The sequence below is a fragment of the Saccopteryx bilineata genome, chromosome X (genome assembly GCF_036850765.1).
Source record: "Saccopteryx bilineata isolate mSacBil1 chromosome X, mSacBil1_pri_phased_curated, whole genome shotgun sequence".
NCBI classification, from domain to species: Eukaryota; Metazoa; Chordata; class Mammalia; order Chiroptera; family Emballonuridae; genus Saccopteryx; species Saccopteryx bilineata.
The window spans coordinates 60,896,523-60,918,760 of NC_089502.1; the positions used below are offsets into that span (position 1 = coordinate 60,896,523).

At 42.1% G+C, this 22,238-nt stretch overlaps 1 long non-coding RNA gene across 1 annotated transcript in view; it reads left to right on the forward strand.

Moving 5' to 3' along the window:
- The window catches only part of LOC136317474 (uncharacterized), a 30,088-nt gene extending 24,406 nt beyond the window's left edge, over nucleotides 1-5,682 (forward strand). Inside the window, exon 3 of the long non-coding RNA XR_010727875.1 lies at nucleotides 5,438-5,682. This is a non-coding gene — a long non-coding RNA (uncharacterized lncRNA). The remainder of the gene's footprint in view (nucleotides 1-5,437) is intronic.
- The last annotated feature ends 16,556 nt before the right edge of the window (nucleotides 5,683-22,238 follow it).

Consider the following 22,238-nt stretch of genomic DNA (forward strand, 5'->3'; position numbering starts at 1 on the left):
CTACACCACTATGCTAGTGAAAGAAGCTGAATATGCAGAAGACTATGTATTATATGATTTCATTTATATGACGTGTCTTGAAATGGACCATCAGTATACCTATACCCAAGGAATTCTTCCTTTCCACCTAGACTTCCAGAAAGCTTTGTCTGGTGGATTTGGGCCACAGCCTGCCCTCCCTCCCACTTTCAGTGTCCAGGATGTTCAAGCTGCAGTTCAGGCTTCTGTCAGGAGATGGCACCAACGCACCACCATTTTCAAATTACTCTACAAATACGTTTATTCAAAGAACAAAAAATATAATAACCTTCCTTAAAATCTAGCGTATGAACCTATGTAAGGAGTGATTCAAATTCTGGGTTTTTAAAAGGTAATTGTAAAAGAAGAGTAAAAATACGTACTCTACCTAGTACTTGCACACATGATTCAACACCAGGTAGCAGTAATGGGCACCGGCAGTCCCTGATGGGGACTGGGGAAGCGAGAGGTGACAGGAAGGATGGAGCATCAGAGCAGGGTCTGGGCAGCTGTGTCCGTAGTATTCTGGACCGAGATGACAGAAAGAGTGTATGCAAGAAAGACTTGAGAACCTGTATGAGGGTGGGGTAATAATGGAAGGAGAAAGTCCTGCTCTCTGGTAAGGACTGCACAGTCCACACTGTACATCAACAGACACGGATGAGGGAGGAGAGAAATCAAAGAATGAGATATACATAGATTTAGGGTCAATAGCAGAGAGATCTCCTTCCATATACCTATGAATTTTTCAAACGAAATTGGCATCTTAGTAAACAAACCATTTCATGATATTTTTATTCTTCACAAAATGTACTCCTTTTCCGTAAAAAGAAACAAAAAAACACCGAATTGGAGATATATGTGATGCCACCTTGTGACCAAGTCCATGATTGCAGCTCTGAGAGTCTCAGACCAGGGGGCTCAGCAAGGGGGGAGGGGGGAATGGAGTTTGGGAGCTGACTTTGTGGGTAAAGCCAGCGTTAACTGGAGCAGTCCTTCTATATCCCTCAGTTTTCTAGGATATAAAAGCATTTTCTGGGATGTCTGATCTTGAGAAATCATTCTTTGATTTCTCTCCTCCCTCATCCCAGCCCAGCTCTGGTCTGAAGTGAGGTAAAATTGCAACTGTGAGCGTACGTTTCAGGTGCTAGAGCTAAACATAGAAACACAGAGTCAATTCGGTTTCTCTAAATCTACTTCATTTTTCCATGAAATTGAACAAAATGACTACTTTTACATAGTAATGAAAATATGTGCTCATTATCTTTCTTGAACTGTTCACGAATATATTTTTTCAGTTCTATCAAAATTCCATTCTTCCTGATGACAACATTGCATACAACATATAAAGGTATATTTATAAACTGAAATTGCCCCTGCATCTCTCACTAGTGCTACTTTTACCCCCTGATTTAAAGGGGTCTTTCTGTTGGCACCTGATAAGGAGATTAGGGCATTCAAGGGCTGGAATCATGAAGACAAAATAAAAAGAAAATGAGAACAATTGCAGAGTGAGACAACAAAAGCGTTTCTTTGAGTTACACATATTTTTTCTAATGTCAGTACCCTGCTATGAGTATTGTTCATAATAATAGGTAAGTTAAATAGCTGTTAGGATTAAAAGAGATAAAATATAAAACAATCACTTAAAGCAGGTCCGTACATATCACTTCCCCTCCGTGTAGCTCACTTGTCCCAAGGGCAACATCTGAGCTTCTGCCCAAGCCCGAAGCCCGTCCTCCCTTCAGGGATCGGCCATGATTGTGGCCAATACTCAAGTCTCTTAGTACAAGGGCAGGATTTCACCTAACTGTTGTCATCTTCATCACACAGAAGGGTGGTAGAGGACCATCCCCTTGTGACCACAATAGCAGGGAGTGTGATCTATTTTTCCAGCCCTGGAAGCCTATCTTCAAAAGAGAGGCTTCTCTGTGTCCTCTAGGGAGGGCGGGGAATGGAACCCTTTCCCATCCTGTCACTACTGTGTCAGCCCAACTCCGGTCATCTGTGAAGTGGGACTTGGCCTAACTTCGTCACAGAGCTATCCCGAGCAGAAAATGAGAAAACCTATTTAAGTATATGGCATGTGGTGGGACTTCAGTGGCCTTCAAGTGTTGGGACACAGCAGCGGGGGCTGTCTGAGCCTTGGGGACTAGGTAGACATTGTGAAAACTCATTTCTTGCTGTTTTTCCTAACGAGAAGATAGATATCTATTCTGAGGAAACAAACATCTTGCTGGTATGTCATGAGTTCAAATTTTTGAAGACACAAGAGTCTCTACTTTTAGGCATTTCAGAAGCACGTAAGAGTTGCTCCACATCGTGCCTCTAAGCAGACTGTTATCCAGTCCCCAGGCTAGGAACACCGGCTTGTCTCTGACTCACTTGGTGAGCTCTAGGAGAGATCACACCAGGGAAACAAGGCACAGTGTTTGCCCAACAATGCATTTGGACTGCTCTATATTAAAATAGTTAGAAGATAATACATGCTCACTCGGTTCATGTATTATCCAGCCATATCACCAGGCTGGCAGCAATATGCTGCTTCCTTGAGAGGCAAAAGTCTAAAATCATTAGCATTTCTTTCGCACACTTATATCCATTCTTTCATTCACTAATAAGTAAATATATATTGAGCTTAAACCCATGATAGTTCATTTGGGGAATCTTGTTAACTCTGCAGTGGAAACAAGAGTGTGAAGATGAACAGAGTTTGCCACCCCAAAATCTACCTTTTGGGGATAATGAGTATTTTAAACCGATTATTTTGAAGAAACAAAAGATTCAAGAAGAGCCTTTTACTTCCAAAAGGAATTCAGGTAGAAAAGCATGCTTCAGGGAGAGAGCTGTCTTCATACATAACTGTTTTAATATGAACTAATTGCGGCAGACTGAGAGGAGCCTGCCAGGTGTGTCAGTTACATTCCCCTGTATGATCCCTTGATTCTGGATGACTGATGACAACATTTTGTTTACCTAATGGTTGCTCCTAATCCACCTGTAAATTGCCTTACCCCCTTTCTTTAAGCTCAAGATGGCATATAAGTCTCAACTGCCCCATTTTTTTTCAGGCCCCATATTGCTCCAGAAGCCCCATATGAATAGGCACAATAAATTTGGTTATTTTCTTCTGCTAATTTCTTTCATGTCAATTTGATTATTAGATCAGCCAGAAGAACTTTCAAGCGTAGAAGAGAAATCATTTTTCATCCTCTACAAGGGTCAGAAGGAAAACAATAAGGGGAATTCAGGTGTTAAATCCTAGATGAGAATGCTCCTTCACATGAAGGTTAAAATTGGCTCACGTTTCAAGCATTTAAAGTTTTTTTAAATACCTCCTCTGTTCCCACATCAAAATTCAAGAGTTTTCTACATTCCTTAACATTCTTCACCTCCCACTGACTCCTTATCTTAGTGCACTGTCAATTCTGTCCCATTGATTGCAATCAGCCTAGTGTCCCAATGTCAGTCACCTCTTTTGTCACTAGGTCCGGCTATTCATAAAACATATTATATATAAATATTACTTCTAATGACCTTGTAAAATATGCATGCTTGTTGTGCAGACTGCTTCTGACAATTAACAACAAATCTCTGACAGGTTCATAGCCTTTGGAGCATGAGGTGCTGGGTACAAACCCAAGCTGTCCTGCCCTCTCACTGTTCAGTCTTGGCCCAAGACCTTCTTCTCCCTGTCTCTTAGCTTTTCTTCTTTAAAATGGGGATTAGGCCTGACCAGGCGGTGGCGCAGTGGATAGAGCGTCGGACTGGGATGCAGAGGACCCAGGTTCGAGACCCCGAGGTCGCCAGCTTGAGCGCGGGCTTATCTGGTTTGAGCAAAATCCCACCAGTTTGAACCCAAGGGCGCTGGCTCCAGCAAGGGGTTACTCAGTCTGCTGAAGGTCCATGGTCAAGGCACATATGAGAAAGCAATCAATGAACAACTAGGGTGTTGCAACACGCAATGAAAAACTAATGATTGATGCTTCTCATCTCTCTCCGTTCTTGTCTGTCTGTCCCTCTCTCTGACTTACTCTCTGTCTCTGTAAAAAAAAGGGGGGGATTAGCAACAGTATGTATCTTACAAGAGCTATAAGCTTGAAAGGAATCAATACCAAAAAATCATTGCCATGTAAACAAAATACTAGGTATATGTATAACCAGGGGCCACCATTGTGGCCATTCTCAGGCAGGTTCTCATTGAATTTGGGCAGACGGTGAAGAAACAGTGGAGTCGGAGGATGGTGGGCCATTCTGTTATTGGTGTCTCACCAAGACAGGCAAGTCACAAGAAAAGCCAAGGGAAAAGCAGAAACCTGTTTTTCCCATGGAGGGCAAGGGATCAGGGAAGAAAGAAAAAGAAATCATCCTGCACCTCTAGGTAGTGGGGCAGAATCTCTCTTCCAGTAAACATTAGCAAGACAATGGCCCCTCCCAAGCAAGAAGGCGACCTGCAACCTCACAGACCACTATATCTGGCATTGCCCAGCCCCCAATGCAAACCACAAGCTAGCAAACATATACATCATATTTACAAACTTATTTGAACAACAATATATTTATTTTACTTATATATATTCATTGGCATTACTATCTGCACAGGCATGAAAAAATAGGATGCAGACTGATGTCTATTTACAATCAGTGACGTGGGGTATGTGCTAGTGTGTTTATGAGTTTCCTAGGACTGCCGTACCTAATTACCGGGAGCTCTGTGGCTTAGAACAATATATATGTTTTTTCTCATCATTGTAGACATCAGAAATCTGAAATCCAAGTATCGGCAGGCCCATGCTGCCTTACCAATAGCTTCCTTATTTCTTCCTGCTTCAGCTAGCTACTGACTTCCCTGCTTTGTGGCAGCTCAACTCTAGTTTCTGCCTGTCTTCACATGGCCTTCTTCCCTGTGTGTGTGCGGTCTCCCTCTCCTTTCTGGTCTAAGGACAGCAGTGCTTGCATTTAGGGACCATCCTACATCCTCAATTTAGGAATCATCCGAGATGATCTCTTCTCGAGACTTTAATTTAATTATATGAGCAGAGACCATATTTCCAAATAAGAAATAGGGCTTTAGTATTTGGAAATATTTGGGTTAGGGTACATACAAAATTTAATCTACTACAGTAAGACAAGCAAGTTACAAAATTTAATGTCAGATGAGACTTTACATTTGTATATAAACATATAAATAAATGTATCTGTACATGCATAAATACATAAATGCTTGCATAAGAATACTTCTGAAAGAGTAATGCAGATAAAAACATTAAGAGAGCTTTCCTTTGGCTGGTGGGCTAGGAGGTATTGTTTTCCTTATTACAGCGAGTATTTTTAACTGTAATAGACACCTATTGCTCTTGCAATTACACAAAATATTTAAATGACTATGACATAGAAGTATTTTCTGTTCTGACCACAGGAAAGTCATTCACTTTGGAATGGGAACATCCCTGAGGCCCAGGGAAGGAGAAACGGTGATGGCAGAGTACTGTTACAGCCTAACAGGACACAGGTCCCCACATTTCAAACTACACTCAGAAGATCAGAAGTTTAAATTTTTGCATAGTGAAGTGAGAAAAAAACATGGGACCTTAGTTTTATTCTGATGTACCCTATGGACAGGAAGGTTGATGATCCTATTGGATGAGAAACAGTAGTGTACACTGGCTATATATGGAAGCTTAGTGGCCACACAGAATCTGCTCACATCTTAGGCTTGTGACAGGGCTAGCCCTTCCTTCACTGTGCTTCTGTTTTCTGATGGATAAAGTCAGGCAGCTATAGCTCCTCCTACTAGGCTGTGGTGAGGGTTACGTCATCAAGTATAGGTTTGGTATGCACAACAATGTCAGACCCTGGGGAAGTGAGCAACAAATATTAATTATTCTTTTATTAAATTTTTATTAATTTTAATGGGGTGACATCAATAAATCAGGGTACATACACTCAAAGAAAACATGTCCAGGTTATCTTGTCATTCAATTCTGTTGCATACCCATGACCCAAAGTCAGATTGTCCTCCGTCACCTTCTATCTAGTTTTCTTTGTGACCCTCCCTCTTCCCCCCCCCCCATTACCACCACACTCTTGTCCATCTCTCTTGGTCTCTTTTTTTATGTTCCACCAATGTATGGAATCATGCAGTTCTTGTTTTTTTCTGATTTACTTATTTCACTCTGTATAATGTTATCAAGATCCCACCATTTTGTTGTAAATGATCAGATGTCATCATTTCTTATGGCTGAGTAGTATTCCATAGTGTATATGTGCCACATCTTCTTTATACAGTCTTCTATTTTTTTTTACAGTGATTAAGGCCTTTAAGCAAACTCTTGGCCAATACAGCAAGAATCCATAAAAGAGTAGTGTCTTTAACATGTTCACCAAGTCCAAGTTGGCACCAACTCCATTCCAAATCCCTGCAAATGCAACCCAACCCCAGTTCAGTGACAGTTAGGAGCTGTCACAAGGAACAGGAGTCCAGGAAAAGTCCACATCCAGGAAAAGTCCGCATGGCACTGGAATTGTTGTCACAATTCTATACTTTGCAGCTCACATCCAAGTCCCAATGCCCGCTGCTTCTAGCTGATAATGATTGAGGTAGACTGGAAAAGCCATCTGCAGCATGTGTGGAGATGGCGCTTCTGTTCTCCTCTGCCTGGAGAGATGAGACCAGGTTGCTTTTCCCTGGAGCTCTGCGACTGTGGCATGGTAAAGAGAACCTTGGGACACACTAAGCTGAGTGGCAAAGGTAAATTCATAATAGAAGTTGGCAAAAGGGGGAAAGAGAGCTCTAAATTAGGAGTAGGTTCCAGCCTGAAATATGAGTGGGGCATTGAGGTAGGAGGAAATATTAACTATTCTTATAATCAGTATCACATTAGAATGGATCACTTGAGATTCAAAGGCCATTTTTATTTTAATGTAGATTTATATTGGCTGACTAGTTCAGCAGCTGTTATGGGTTGAATTGTGTCTCCTCAGAAAGGATACATTGATGTCATAACCGCAGAACTTCAGAACGTACCTTTACTTGGAACTCTAGTTGTCGCAGATCTAATTAGTTATGCTGAGGTCATCCAAGAGTAGGATGGGACCCTGAACTCATATGACTGGTATCCATACAAGAAGACAGCCACCTGAAGACAGAAAAGCAGGGGTAGTGCCATGTGATGCCAAGGCAGAGGATTGAGTTACACAGCTGCATGTGAGAAATGCAGAGACTGTCAGCAAACCACCAGAAGCCTGAAAATAGCACAGCGACAGTCCCTGACAGGTGTCAAAGGGTGTGCACCCCTAGCAACACCTAGACTTCGGGCTTCTAGCCTCCAGAACTGTGAAACAGTAAATTTCTATTGTTTAAAGCCACCCAGCTTGTGATACTCCGTTATGGCAGCCTTGGGAAATGGGTGCAGTCCCTCACATAGAAATCACTGAATAATACTGCTGAAAAGAAAGAATTGATACCTGTTTGACCTACTAGGAGCAGACACATATATTTAAAGCTAAGATGCAGGAGAAATAGGTACCAATATTAGATATTAAAATATTCAAAATTGTAAGAACACCTTGTTGCAAATCCATAGTGATGCTTTTTACACTTGGATGAATACCATAACCACCTGGAGAAACTGTTCAAAATGTATGACCTATGACCCCACCACCCTGTTTTGGATACAGCAAACCATAGGTGGGCCCATGAATCTGCTATTTTAACAAGCACTCCCTGACAATTTCAATGAACTAGTCTGAGGACCACTCTTGGAGCAATCCTGACCTAAACACTTGACATTTGTCAACAGGAACTGGAATTTTCAAGTTTTTCCCACCTTTCTGATTGTATAATTTAATCAAACGCAGAATTCCTGTAGAGATGAACATACCACAGAGCTAAGTTTACTGTTGACCATGTCGCTGTTGTCCCCTGTAACATAGCCTCTGTTATTGTCACTGTCTTCCCAGTTCCAGGAGATCCAAAAAGAATATCCAGGAGGCAGCAGCAGTTGCCACTCAGAATTCTTCTAGTGGTCAACTTCTGTTTTTCGCTGAACAGTGGAGTGAAAAATTCCTTCTCTTTCACTTGCTGGGTCTGAATTTCCTGTATTTGAAGTGGAGCACAGTGTTAGGCAGACGTCAGACAGTGCTGAGCAGTGGGAGGACAAACACACCATAATAGGCCCACAAAGGCCAAGCAACAACCAGTCAGCAGGGAAGTTCTTCTAGTGATACCGGGAGGCGGCAGCCTGAAGTGGTCCTTCTGTTACCCTCTGAGCTTTATTGAACAGAGTTAAGAAAGTTAGGCTGACAGCAAAAACAGGACAGCTCATTCTCCCACCTTCACATGCAGCATCACCTAAGACGTTATAGACATCACCTTACACTGGCTGACAAAAATGGCCATAATCTTCAGTCTTTGAAAAGATCTAACCTAAAACATCAAGTTCCAGTCTCACAATAAGAACATTTCGTCATTTTCCTGGTTATAAAACTTTCACAACCATATTCCCCCCCCCAATTGGGACAACAGCTTCTAAAAGGGCCCATTAGGCAGGATAGACAGTTTCTAGGGCAGAAGAAGGAGAAGGGGAAACAATAGAATTTATCTCACACTGAATGAGAAAGTCAGCAGTCCTGAGGCCAGCCAAAACAGATAACCAGACATCCCAACAGTTACAGGAAGAACTACAATAACGCAATTGGGAAGTCTTGAGACCCTGTGTACTGATTCCAATGTATGGAGAAGGGAGCCTGGAAACCCTGTCTGTTAGTCTGGGTATCAGGCAAGGGAAGTCCTTTTTCCTCCATTGATTTTGAGAGAGAGGAAGAGAAAGAGAAGCACCAACTCATCCCACTTAGTTGTGCCCCCACTGATTGCTTCTTATAGATGCTCTGACGAAGGCTCCATCTGGCAACCTCAGGATCAACCCAGCACCCTCAAGATTGAATCAGTGTCCTTGGGATTCAGCCAGCAACCCCGGGATCAAGCCGTTGACCTCCGGATTGAGCCGGCAACCCTAGGATTGAACCAAGAGTCTTGGTGCTCTGGGACAACGCTCTGGGCCACTGGCCAAAGCAGAGAAAGGAAGTCTTGAAGCTTATAGCTAAGAGTATATAACTCCTAAAACTCCCAAAAGGTAGGGCGACTCAGACGAGCTGACATCTTTCCTGGTACCCTGACTTGGATTGCCGCTTGGTCGTCTTTGATTCCAGCTAATGAACTGCAGTGAGTTTAGTCCCTTTCAGGGAATTTTCTGCTTCTGTGTGTTGTGTTTTTATGAATGAGAGGAGTAGTACAGTTATATTAACTCAATTAGATAATGTGTATATAAAAGATTATGCTTGCAGACAAAAATCATAGTTCACAGTGAGTGCTTGAGTTTGCTCGGGCTCTGAAGATTGAAGAGGCATTTCCTCCCTCTGATCCAGGCTCTGGATGTTCTCACCCGAGTGAGAACCTAGAAGTGTCTGCAATTAATACCAAGAAGTACAGGGGTCTCATAGGGACTTCCACTTCAATTGTAATTAACTTCTTTGGCTCATCCCAGGACACATATAAAGACTGATTATCCAGTGCACTGAGCCCTCCTGGATGTTTTAAACATACAGGAGAGAAACGAAGAGGTAGAAGAGAGCAAGGGGTGACCAGAAGGGTAACAGCCCCTGAGAACCCAGCTCACAGGCAGCACACTCACTTATCCTACACCAAAACCTTAGTTTTTCTGTGTGTAAGCATGGCCTCCAACATAATCAGTTTAAGCCATAAATCGGCTACTGAATTGCTGCACCTCTCCTCCCCGGTTGGCTTTTGGCAGCTTTATTTGCATTTATATCCACCCTGTAAGATGTGTAAGGAAGGATGTTGTTGCATTTGCGAGGCTGCGAAAAAGAGGCCCCAGAGGGGACCACAAATATTTCTAAGATATTACCCAAGTTTGGATGAAGAGATTCCCCCTTTGGCTTGCCTATATCTACACTGTCAGAACAAACATTGGGCAGAGGCCATTAACCGACAACTACTGATCTTATGTGGCCAGCGACACCCAAAGGGCACGCTGGTGGGGCAAGTCGAAGCAAAAATTCTCAAATTGTTTACCCGGCTATTCAGAACTCTATATTCCACCCCATTAAATGGGAAGATGGTCCCGCAACAGTTGTGGAACAAATGGGATGAGGGGACCTTCTTCATGTATTTACTTCGAGCCATGATGCCAAATTTTCAGACTCATCGACAATTTGTTATGTATCTTGAGAAAGCTGATCACCTCTCTAGCAGGTGCTGGCTTTGCCCTGAAAGACCTTACCAAAACTTGGGAAATATTGGGAACTTGCCTTTATGGGTATGGACAAAGGAAGGACTACCAATACTGTTCAGGCACTTATTGTGTATGCAGCCCCAAGACCCACGGGACTGGGAATATAAAAGAAGATGGCAGGTGTTTAGGCATTCTAGTGGACACCAATATTGGATAGCAAACTTTCTGAAAGGAATGAAGATAATGCAAGAAACACAGTCAGTCCCCTCCTTGCAACGATTGGCAGGAATAGAATTATTGCAATTCTTATTTCAACAAGGAATCTTGCAGGAAACAAGAGTTAACCATGGTGCGGCTGTCATTTGCTTAAGACTGGGGTATATCCTGAAGGAGTTAAAATTCCTCCTAAAGGCCCTCCATAGGGAAGCAAGAAATGGAGGTCAAAGAGGTAGATATCTATTGTAAGAATAAAGACATAAGGGAAGCCCAGGAAGTGCTGGGCTGGGATTAAGGTTTACCCAGTAAGGCTAGCTAATTCTGGAGAACCATGTTCGATGCCCTCTCTAGACAGTATATAAAATATGGGAAGAGAAGCAGGGGAAACCCAGTCTCTCCCCTGATCTCCTCTATTCTCTTTCAGATGGGAAATCAATGCTCAATACCACAAGATACACCTTTGGAATGCATGTTTAAAAATTGGAATAAATTTGACCCACAGACCTTAAAGAAAAAAAAAAGATTGATATTCTGTAATACAGCATGGCCTCGCTATAAATTAGGAGATGAGGTTTTGCCTAAAAATGGTAGTTCAAATTATAACACTATCTTACAACTGGATCAAGGAAAATGGACAGAGGTGCCATATGTCCAGGCCTTTATGGCACTAAGAAATAACCCTGGGTTCTATAAAAACTGTAGGGTAGATCTCACCCTCTTGATTATGAGTAAAAAGGAACCTGACCTTGGGGATATGGACCTTGTGCCCCTATCTTTGGCACCACAGGAGCCAGTGACCCCCTTGGCCCCAGGTCAACAACCACCATATATAGTCTGTAGACCATGGAAGAAATGGGATAACTAAGGCTAAAAAGGATACAGACCACCATTTAAGACGATACCCCCTTGGCTCTTTCCCTTACTGGAAATGGTAAGAGTCCAGGTCCCATTCACCATACAAGGCCCCCTTGAAAACCTTGCTCCTTATTCCAAAAGTTCAGCCATTGGAAGAGGGACTGCTCTGAAGGCTAAAGGACCCTGGATCAGCAAGAGAACCAGTAGTCAGGGCTCTAATACCCACAACAAGTGAATTTATACCTCAGTACATAAGGGAGGAGAGTGAATGGGTTAACCAGTGCAAATATACTAAAAATAGAGCAAGATGGTATCAAAAGAGGGCCTTATCCACCTTCCCCAAAATATACAATGGAAGGGAGTCAGGGGCTTACACGGTTCCTGTCACTTTGGGAAAGATAATTCAACCTGAATCTGTACACGCCTCTACCAGCCAGGGGTTGCAAAAGACTATCAGACAAGCCAAAACTGCCCTCTCTGCACTCTAAATAATCCTCAAGGCTCAATATCACCCCCTCCATTGGTAGAGCTGGTACAGAAAAGAGGGGACCCTATCTGTAGGAGGATTGGCAGTTAGAATTTACCCAAATGCCCTCTTGTCAGGGACATCAATATGTATTGCTTCTAACAGACACTTTTACAGAATGGATTGAGGCATTTCCTACTAGGACAGAATGGGCATCAGAAGTAAGAGAAATATTACTGAAAGAACTAATCCCATGATTTGGACTTCCTTGGTCTTTACAAAGTGATAATGGTCCTGCATTTAGTTCACAAATAACTCAAAAGAAAAACCTTAGGCATCATATGGCATCTTCACTCAGCCTGGAGACCTCAGTCATCAGAGAAGTCTATAGGGCATATCAGACCTTGAGAAGAACATTGGCTAAATTATGCCAGGAAACTCATTAGAACTGGTTCCTAATACTACCCATTGTTCTACTAAGAATGTGTGTAAGCTTAACTTTGTATTTAGGTCTTAAGTCCATTTGAAGCTTTATATGGAAGGTTTTTTCTTTACATGAACCTCCTATTTGAAGAGGCACTCAATCATGCCATTAGATAGGTCACTTCATTAGCAAACTTCCAAAAGTCCATTCAATAAATTAGAGTAAATACAGTTTCTTCAACCACCACAACCCCTTTATGTGAACCTGGATCTCAGGCTTGAATAAAAACCTGGGAAGAGGGGTCCCTGGCTTCCCACTTCACCCCAAGTTGGAAGGGACCTTACACAATCATACTCTACTCCCATGGCAACTAGAGTTCCAGGAATAGCCAGTTGTAGCCACCATTCTAGAGTGAAGTCTTATCATCCAGCTGAACAATAAATACAAACCAGAAGACAATAACTGGACCTATGAACCCATAGAAGACCTGTGACTACTCTTTAAAAATACCAGATAAGTAATAATTTGATAATGAGGCCTTAAAATTGCCCTTGTTCTAGGGACTCCTGATCAAAATCTTTACACTTTCCCAACTGCTGTCTCAAACCTGTACTCCTAATTCATACGTCTCCATCTATTAAGCCCCTACAGGCTGCAGTTAACTTAACTACCTATAAACTACCACTCTTGTTGGATAGGTTTACAAGCTCTAGGCCAGTTTGGAGAGGCACAGCTGGCTCCTCTACAACTCTAAGCCCAAACAATGGGGTTTGTGTACTTTTCAACTCCTTCCGAACACCAGGGTTTATATGTATCAACTGCCAAAAATGGTCTCGCTTACGCTGTTGTGGGGCCTATCTATACTAGAGTCAAACTCAAAATTCAAAGCCCCCTCTGTCTCCATTCCTCTGGGTTTGATGAGAGGCACCCTGTAGAATCTCTGAGTAATACACCTTATAACTTTACTGTAAAAGCCAACTCCTATTGGGGAAACAGGAATAGATAACTGCTCATTCATTGATAACACTTCCTGGAGACGCTTTTATTAACACCACCTGAACTGTGATGTTTTGGGAGGACAAAATGAGCAATGCTTCCCACAATAACACTGCTTGTTTTAGCCTTTAATTGCAGCAGCTTTTGCCAGTAAATAACTTTTGTAAATATGCTTCTAGCAGAACTCATGGCAGCACCATATTCAATAAAATTGAATTCAGTATATTTCATATGTCAGGATGCCTCCCCCAAAAGGATTATATTTCACCTTGGAGACTCCGCTTATCAATGCCTACCCACTAACTGGATGGGACTTTGCACCTTAGAATTATGTTTAAGGTTGCCAAAGCTACAGCTATATATCTGTTGCCAAAGCTACAGCTTCTATACTTATCCCTTTAAGCACCACTTGCAGGATCTCTAAAAGTGGAGGGTCCCTAATTCACATTCTAATAGGAATCAGCACATTGGTTGGAGTAGCAGGAGCCATCACAAGGACTACTGGAGTAGTCTCAACAAACAATATCTATGTCAGTCTCTCTTCTGAGATGGCTCAGCTTAACTCCTAGATTGTAGCCTCTCTCTCCACCCTCCAGGCTCAAATCAACTCCTTGGCAGTGGTCATCCTCAACAATAGATGAGATTTAGATCAGTTAGCTGCTGCCCAGGGACGTGTCTGTGCCATGCTTCAAGAAAGGTGCAGTTTTGGAGGTCAATCAAGTGGGCCAAGTTTAAAACCATATCCCGCATTTTTTAGACAAGCCCAGGCACCTCCAAGCCCAGGCTGAACAGGGATGTAGTTTCTGGTCCAGTGTCTGGTCATGAAGCTCTTGGCTACTGTCCCTTCTAGGTCTCCTGGCTTTCCTGCTTCTCTTGCTCCTTTATAGACTCTGTATTCATAATACCCTTGTCTGTTTTGTATCTTTCAGGCTAGAAATAGTGGCCGTCCCGTCCAGCCAGGATATATAAACATAACCCTCAACCCCTAGAACAGGCTGCTGATAAATTTCATACAGAACACTGCCCCTTACCTGCCCAGACAGGGAATAAGTGACACCATCCCAGAACCAGCTCTATGTCCTTAATCAGCAGGAAGTAGATAGGAAGAATGATTGTTGACCTTCAACACCTCAAATGCATTTGGATGGTATCACTTGAGAAGGGAATGTTAAGGAAGATAGACAGTTATTAAGGCAAGAGAAGGGGAAGAGAAAACAATGGGGTTTATCTCACCCACTGAATGAAGAAGTCAGCTGTCTTAATTAAAAATTTGCCAGAACAAAATCACCAGATGTCCCGATAGTTACCAGAAAAAGTACAATGACACAAAAGGGCAGCCTTGAGACTGTGTGCTGATTCTGATATCCGGAGAGGGGACCCTTTAAAGCCCTATTAGTCCTGATATCAGGGAAGGGAAGGAAGACTTGAAGCTTGCACTTAACAGTATATAATCCCTAAAACCCCCACAGGCGGGGCAACCCAGCTAGTCTTTGCTTCACACTTGTGCTTTATGACAAGTATATGCCTCTAATAAACTGCTTGCTTTGCTTGAACACTGCATTTTGTCTCTTGGCTGAATTTGTTCTTGCGAGCATGACAATAAACAAGAAGGACAAGTCCCCTGTACTAAGGTCTTCTCTGATGGCAGGCCTATTTTCCAGGCACAGTCACAACTCCTCACAACCCCCATAAAACTCAGCCAGATGACTTGTCCCTGCTACAAAGGTGTCCTAGGCACCTGCCTACCTCGCCTTGGTGGCAGGCTTAGTTTGGCCCTTTATAGCTTTTTATTTCAGAAAAAAATTATGCCACCCCTCAAAAAAAAGCTTAAAAAAAGCTTTGTGTTTACATGGGCTCAATCTAAAGAGAAAACAAACATCTACCAGTGTAACACTGGCTTTATTTATTGAACAGTTCCTTGAATGGATCACAGGTCATACTCCCCTTAAAACATGATGAAAATACAGAATAGCTGATAAAAAGCTGCTGAAAAAGTTTGTTTCTTTTTTGAATTAATTTTTACAAATAAGCTACATTTTGTGATGACAAGAAAACATTACGTTTTGACTCAGCATGTATGTTCCTTTTGTGACTCGCTCCTTCACAACAGCGCCCTCAAGAGCAACAACAAGTGCATGACCAAGACAGGAGATAGGGAAACGCCCACGGACTGCACAGCTGACAGAGCATGAACCCACAAGTCACACAACACAGCACAGAGAAGGCTGTGACATAATGTTCTAGAAACCACAGATGCAAGTTCAGACAGTTAAAAATAACATTTTCCCTGTGTGTGTGTTTTCAGACACATAACATTTTTTTTAAAGCAAGAGAGAGCCTGACGTGTGGTGGCGCAGTAGATAAAATGTTGACCTGAAATGCTGAGGTCCCTGGTTCTAATCCCTATGCTTGCCCAGTCAAGGCACATAGAGGAAGCAACTACTATGAGTAGATACGTCCTGCTTCTCGCCCCCCTTCTCTCCAAAAATCAATAAATAAAATCAAATAAATAAATAGCAAGGGAGAGGTAAACATAAGATCCGAGTCAATGGTGGCAAAGGGATGGGTAAGGCTGGTTGGCAGGGTTGCCATGCTCATGACATAATAAAGAAAGGTAATGGTCACAGTGTATCATGAACCAAGGACTTAAGGTCCAAAGAAGAATTAAAGAAGTAAATATTTGTGACTTTATACCTTAAATCTGTGAGACAGCCTGACCTGTGGTGGAGCAGTGTGTAAAACACTGACCTGGAATGCTGAGGGTGGCTATTGTAAATCTTGGGCTTGCCTGCTCAAGGCACATACGAGAAGCAACTACAGTGGTACCTTGAGATACGAACAGACCAACATATGTTTTTTTGTTTGTTTGTTTGTTTGTTTTTTAAGATATGAGCTGCGACTCGGTCAATATTTTTGTTCGAGATCTGAGTGAAATTCTGAGATACAAGTCGTGATTCAGGAAGCTGCCGCTAGTTGGCGCGTTGGCGCACGGGTCCAGTATCTGCAGTTTGATATATGAGTTGACTGACTTAGGAGATTGGTTACAGAATGAATTACATTTATATCTCAAGGTACCACTGTACTTTGAGTCGATACTTCCTGCTCCTCCCCCACCTTTCTCTTTCTCTCTTATGCACACGCTTTCTTTCTTTCTCTCTCTAAAAACATATTTTAAAAAATTCTGACAATAAGCTGCAATCATACATCACTCAAAGTGGTGTATGGAGCTCAGTGAAAACCTCTCAGCACAAACACTTTGACCAGCATCTTCTTTCTGCACCACTGAGGTCAAGGGGCTGATGGAGGAGAAGACAACCACAATGAAGAATGAAGACATAACTACCATACAGTGGTCCAGTGGATAGAGTGTTGGCCTGGGACACGGAGGACCCAGCTTTGAAACCCTGAGGTTGCCAGCTTGAGTGTGAGCTCATCTGGCCTGAGTGCAGGGTCCCTGGCTTGAGTGTGGGATCATAGACATGACCCCATGGTCGCTGGCTTGAGCTCAAAGGTCGCTGGCTTGAGCAAGGGGTCACTTACTCTGCTGTAGCCCCCCTGGTCAATGTACATATGAGAAAGCAATCAATGAACAACTAAGGTGCTGCAGCTATGAGCTGATGCTTTTCATCTCTCTCCCTTCTCTGTCCCTGTGTGTCTCTCTCTTGCTCTCTCTTACTAAAAAGAAAAAGGACACATTTGCAGAAGAGTCATTGAAAGCACTACCTGTTATATGTAAATTCCACACCCACTGGTTCAAAGTTATATGCTTGTTCAAGTTCTTTTTTTTAATTTAATTAATTAATTTATTTTTTTACAGAGACAGAGAGTGAGTCAGAGAGAGGGATAGACAGGGACAGACAGGAACAGAGAGAGATGAGAAGCATCAATCATTAGTTTTTCATTGCGCGTTGCAACACCTTAGTTGTTCATTGATTGCCTTCTCATATGTGCCTTGACCGTGGGCCTTCAGCAGAACGAGCAACCCCTTGCTGGAGCCAGCGACCTTGGGTCCAAGCTCGTGAGCCTCGCTCAAACCATGGATAGAGCGTCGGACTGGGATGCAGAAGGACCCAGGTTCGAGACCTCGAGGCCGCCAGCTTGAGCACGGGCTCATTTGGCTTGAGCAAAGAGCTCACCATCTTAGACCCAAGGTCGCTGGCTCCAGCAGGGGGTTACTCGGTCTGCTGAAGGCCTGCGGTCAAGGCACATGTGAGAAAGCAATCAATGAACAACTAAGAAGTCACAACGCGCAACGAGAAACTGATGGTTGATGCTTCTCATCTCTCTCCATTCCTGTCAGTCTGTCCCTATCTCTCCCTCTCTCTGTCTCTCTGTCTGCCACACACACAAAAGAAAATATTAACAATCGAAAGTTTGAAGTCACCATGCTGCTGCGAGCCACCACCCACAGACATGTGAAATTATTTTTGAAAATCATCCACTTATTACCAATCTCTAATATTACTATGTTATAGTCAGAATGCACAATCTGTATTGTACTGATTCTTTGAAATTTACCAAGGCTGTTTTGTGGCCTACTAGGTGGTCAGTTTTTCTTAGTGTTTCACAAATGCTTTAAAAGAATGAACATTCTATGCTTTATTTTGCATGTGAGGTTCTGTGGACCAAACATATTAATTGCATTTGGTTTGAAATATAAATTGTCCATATTATTCAGGTGTGGAGAGGCCCATAGATTAGAAGATGACTGCCATTTAAATGACAATTTACTCACAGTCCCCAAAAGGACGGACCACATCATGCTGTGGGGCCACATGGGAGGTACCAGGTGGGTCAGGACTCAAAGGAGTCTTTACTGTGGATTCCACAGGAAGGAACGAGGGTGGGGAGTGTCAGGCTGAGTTCTCCCCTCAACACAAAGCATGACTATTTATTGGATCTTGAACAGGAAACAAAAATGGCTGTGAACATTGTTGGGACAACTGGAGAGTTTGAGCATGGCCTTTACTTTAGTAATGCTGCTAAGTCATGTTAAATGCCTCTGTGTGACACAGAATTGAGTTGGTTCAGGAGACACGCTCTCAACACATGGACAGTGTGGTGGGCTTGAGCCTGGATCCAGGGCTCTGCCATTGCCCTCTGTCTGTTCCTCCTGCCTTTAGCAGAAAAGTAGCTCCAGGGCACCCTGGGGTGAGACACCACACTCACTGGAGCCTGGAAAGACCACAATCGTTTTACCTACAAGACCACCGGTGCACCGAACTCCAAGGAGGGAAAGAGGTTATTTGGATCTGGACCCCTGCTCCCCACATCCCAGGGCGATTCATCTCCCACTGCAGAAACCCATACCCTCAGCTGCGCCCCAGATACCAAAAGGTGGAACCTGTTTTTTGGCCAAAACAGGTCTATCTCCTTTAAAAAGGCCTCATTGTCCCTATATTGAATATTATCAATATATCAGTACAGAGGCTCAAATATGTAACCTAGGGTACCTAGAGATGGTCTAGACTAGGAGAGTGAATGTGTTTTGTTTTTGTTTTTTGTTTTAGAGAGAGACAGAAGGACAGACAAGGACAGACAGACAGGAAAGGAGAATGATGAAAAGCATCAGCTCACAGTTGCGGCATCTTAGTTGTTCATTGATTGTTTTCTCATATGTGCCTTGACCAGGGGGCTACAGCAGAGTGAGTGACCCCTTGCTCAAGCCAGCGACCTTGGGCTCAAGCCAGCGACCCCCTTGTTCAAGCCAGTGACCTTTGGGCTCAAGCCAGTGACCACAGGGTCATGTCTATGATTCCACAGTCAAGCCGGTGAGCCTATGCTCAAGCCAGATGAGCCTGCACTCAAGCCAGCGACCTCAGAGTTTCAAACCTGGGTCCTCAGCATCCCATGGCAATGCTTTATCCACTGCCCCACTGCCTGGTCAGGCCTGAGAGGGTGAATGTATAAAATCACACGTCATCCTAAGCAGTTCGTTGTCTGTGGCAGAAAACTTAGGGACCATCTATGATTATGTAACAGGAAAATCTGTATACATACACAAAAAAATGTAATGTAAAAACTCTATTATTTCAGGGAGACAATCCTAAAATATTTTTTCTTTAGTGGGGTGGAAACTTTGTCAATTGAACTGGACATTGCTTTTTTTCTGGGGAATTCTGATCCTCCATTCCCCATATTTTCTTCCAAGTGGAGGGACATCCACAACCAAACATATCTAACCTCTCTATATGGCACCTCGTCTATTTAGAGAGTCATTTACCTGATTAGTGAGGCTGAAAGGATAAGGGTTGCACAGTCCGTGTCCTCTCCCATCACAGCTCTTGGGGCAAGCTGCCCTTATGGAGACATTTCACTCTGCCCTCATGGGTGGGTCTAGAATGGAGTAGACAAATTGACATCGAAGCTCACACATCATGGAAATGTGGGCTGATCTCTGCTTGCTGTTACATTTCCAAGTGCTCCCTCTGGTTGTCATGCTATTATATTAATATCAGAGGTATCACTCTGAATGGGGACCGAATTTTTAAACATTTATTTATTTATTAGAGAGCAGCAGGGAAAAAGAGAAAGAAAGACAAGAACATCAAGCTGTTCCTGTATGTGCCCTGACTGAGCATCGAACCGGCAAATTCTGTGCTTCCATACATACACACCCACATACATCCATGATCTTTTTCTCTCTTCCTCTCCCAACTTAAGATCCCAGGAATTCCTTGTGGTGAAATAGCTAGGGGGGTTGTTGAAAAAGAAACACAACAATTCAACAGATTCAATTCAAAAAACACATAAGTTGAAAACTACTAAACTATTTTAATGATGGATTTTTTGAGAGATGAATGGTAGAATTTTCTCTGGGACATTTGTCACCAGCCAGTACACTGCCAATAACTTCTAAAAGCTGATACAGAAATATAAGCAAATGCGTGTTATACATCAAGTGTCTTTCCCAGAGCCTAACCTTTCATCCAAAAAGTTCCCTCAATTGCCATATATATATATATATATATAAAATCTTTATTTATTTTAATTTATTGTGTTTACATAGATTTTAGTGTCCCCCTGAATGCATTCTCCCTCCCTCATGTCTCCCTCAACATTCCCCTCATTTGAGGGGGATGTTAAATGGCTATATTTTGACATTTGGCTGCTGACAGTTTAATGAAAATATAATGTGTGGGCCCTGGCTGTGTAACACAGTTGATTAGAGTGTTGTCCTGATACACCAAAGTTGTCTGTTTGATCCCCAAATTTGGCACATACAAGAATTAACCAATGAATGCATATAAGTGGAACAACAAGTTGATTATTTTCTCTTTGTAAAAATCAATAAATAAATTTTAAAAAGAAATATAATCTATGGAATTTTCAATGTAAAAACACTGTCATTCATGAGAACACTGAAAAGTATGAAATACTCAGAATCAATCTCTACACATATATGTAAGGTCTGTATATTGCACATTACAAAATATTTCTGACATATCAAAAGAAGATCTAAATAAATGGAGGGACATGTCATCTTCATGCATCAGAATACAGTATTGTTGAGATGTCTCTTCTCCTCAAACTGATATATAGATTCATTGTAATTATAACAAAAATCCAAGCAGACATTTGTTTTTAGAAAATGACAGGTTGATTCTAAAATTCATGTTGAAATACAAAGGACCTGGACTATAAAAACAACTCTGAAAAAGAACTGTGTTGGAGGATCAACACTCCTGATTTTAGAGTCATTACTAACCTTCAGTAATCATGAAAGTGGGATATTGGCATCAAGGTAGAAAAGTAGATCAATGGAACAGAAAAGAGTCCAGAAATAGGCCCACACCTATACGGATAACTGGTTATTAACAGAGTTGCAAAGGCAATTCAGTAGAGAATAAATAGTTTTTCAACAAATAGACTGGGAAAAATAAATATCCATGTGTATAAATATAAACTTTGACTTGTGTATTGTACTATATACAAAAGTCAACTGAAAATTAATCATAGACTTAAATATAAAACCTAAAACTCATATGAAAAGAAGTATAGGAGAAATCCTTGTGATTTTAGCTTACGTAAAGACTTCATAGATGTAACACCACAAGCACAATCCATAATGAAACAAATCAATAAATTTGACTTTCTTGAAGTTAAATTTCTGCTCTTCCAAAGACACTTTGACAGAATAAAAAGATAAACCACTGAGTATAAGAAAATATTTGTAAATCATAACTTTGATTAAGGACTTGGTGTCCAGAATGAAAAAATCTCACAAAACCCAATAAGAAGAAAATATTTCAATAAATAAGTGGGCAAAAGATTTGAATAGACAATTCACCAATGCCTGACATGTGTGGTGTCTCAGTGGATAGAGAGCATTGAACTGTAATGTTCAGGTGACGGGTTCTAAACCCTGGGCTTGCCTGGTCAAGGCACATACAATAAGCAACTACTGCTTTCCTGAAAGAAGATGGAGAAGGGGAAGGGGAAGGGGAAGGGGAAAGGGAAGGGGAAGGGGAAGGGGAAGAGGAAGAAGAAGAAGAGAGAAAGAAAGAAAGAAAGAAAGAGGGAGGAAGAGGAAGGGAGGGAGGGAGGGAAGGAGGGAAAGAAGGAAGAGAAGACCAAAGAAAGTATGTATATATATATAAAATAAACACATAAAAAGATGCTGAACATCGTTAGTCCAACCTCTTTGTCTCTTCAATTTTTTGGTGACTGCTGACATTCCTTGGCTTCTGGCTCTGTCACTCCAGCCTCTGCCTCTTTGGTCACACTGTCTTCTTCTCTTCTGTCTTTGTCAACTCACACTCTGTGTTTCTTTTATAAGGACACTTAGGTTTGCATTTAGGGCCCATCTGGATAATCCAGGATAATCTCCTCATAGGAGCCTTAATTTAATCCTTTTTGTAATGACCCTTTCCCATATAAGGTAATATTTACATGTTCCAGAGATTAGGACAGATATCTTTGGAGACCACTATTAAGCCTATTATAGTAATATCATTTTGCACTCTTGTGGCAAAGTGTAAAAAGACATGTTTTTGCACACCTCATCTTC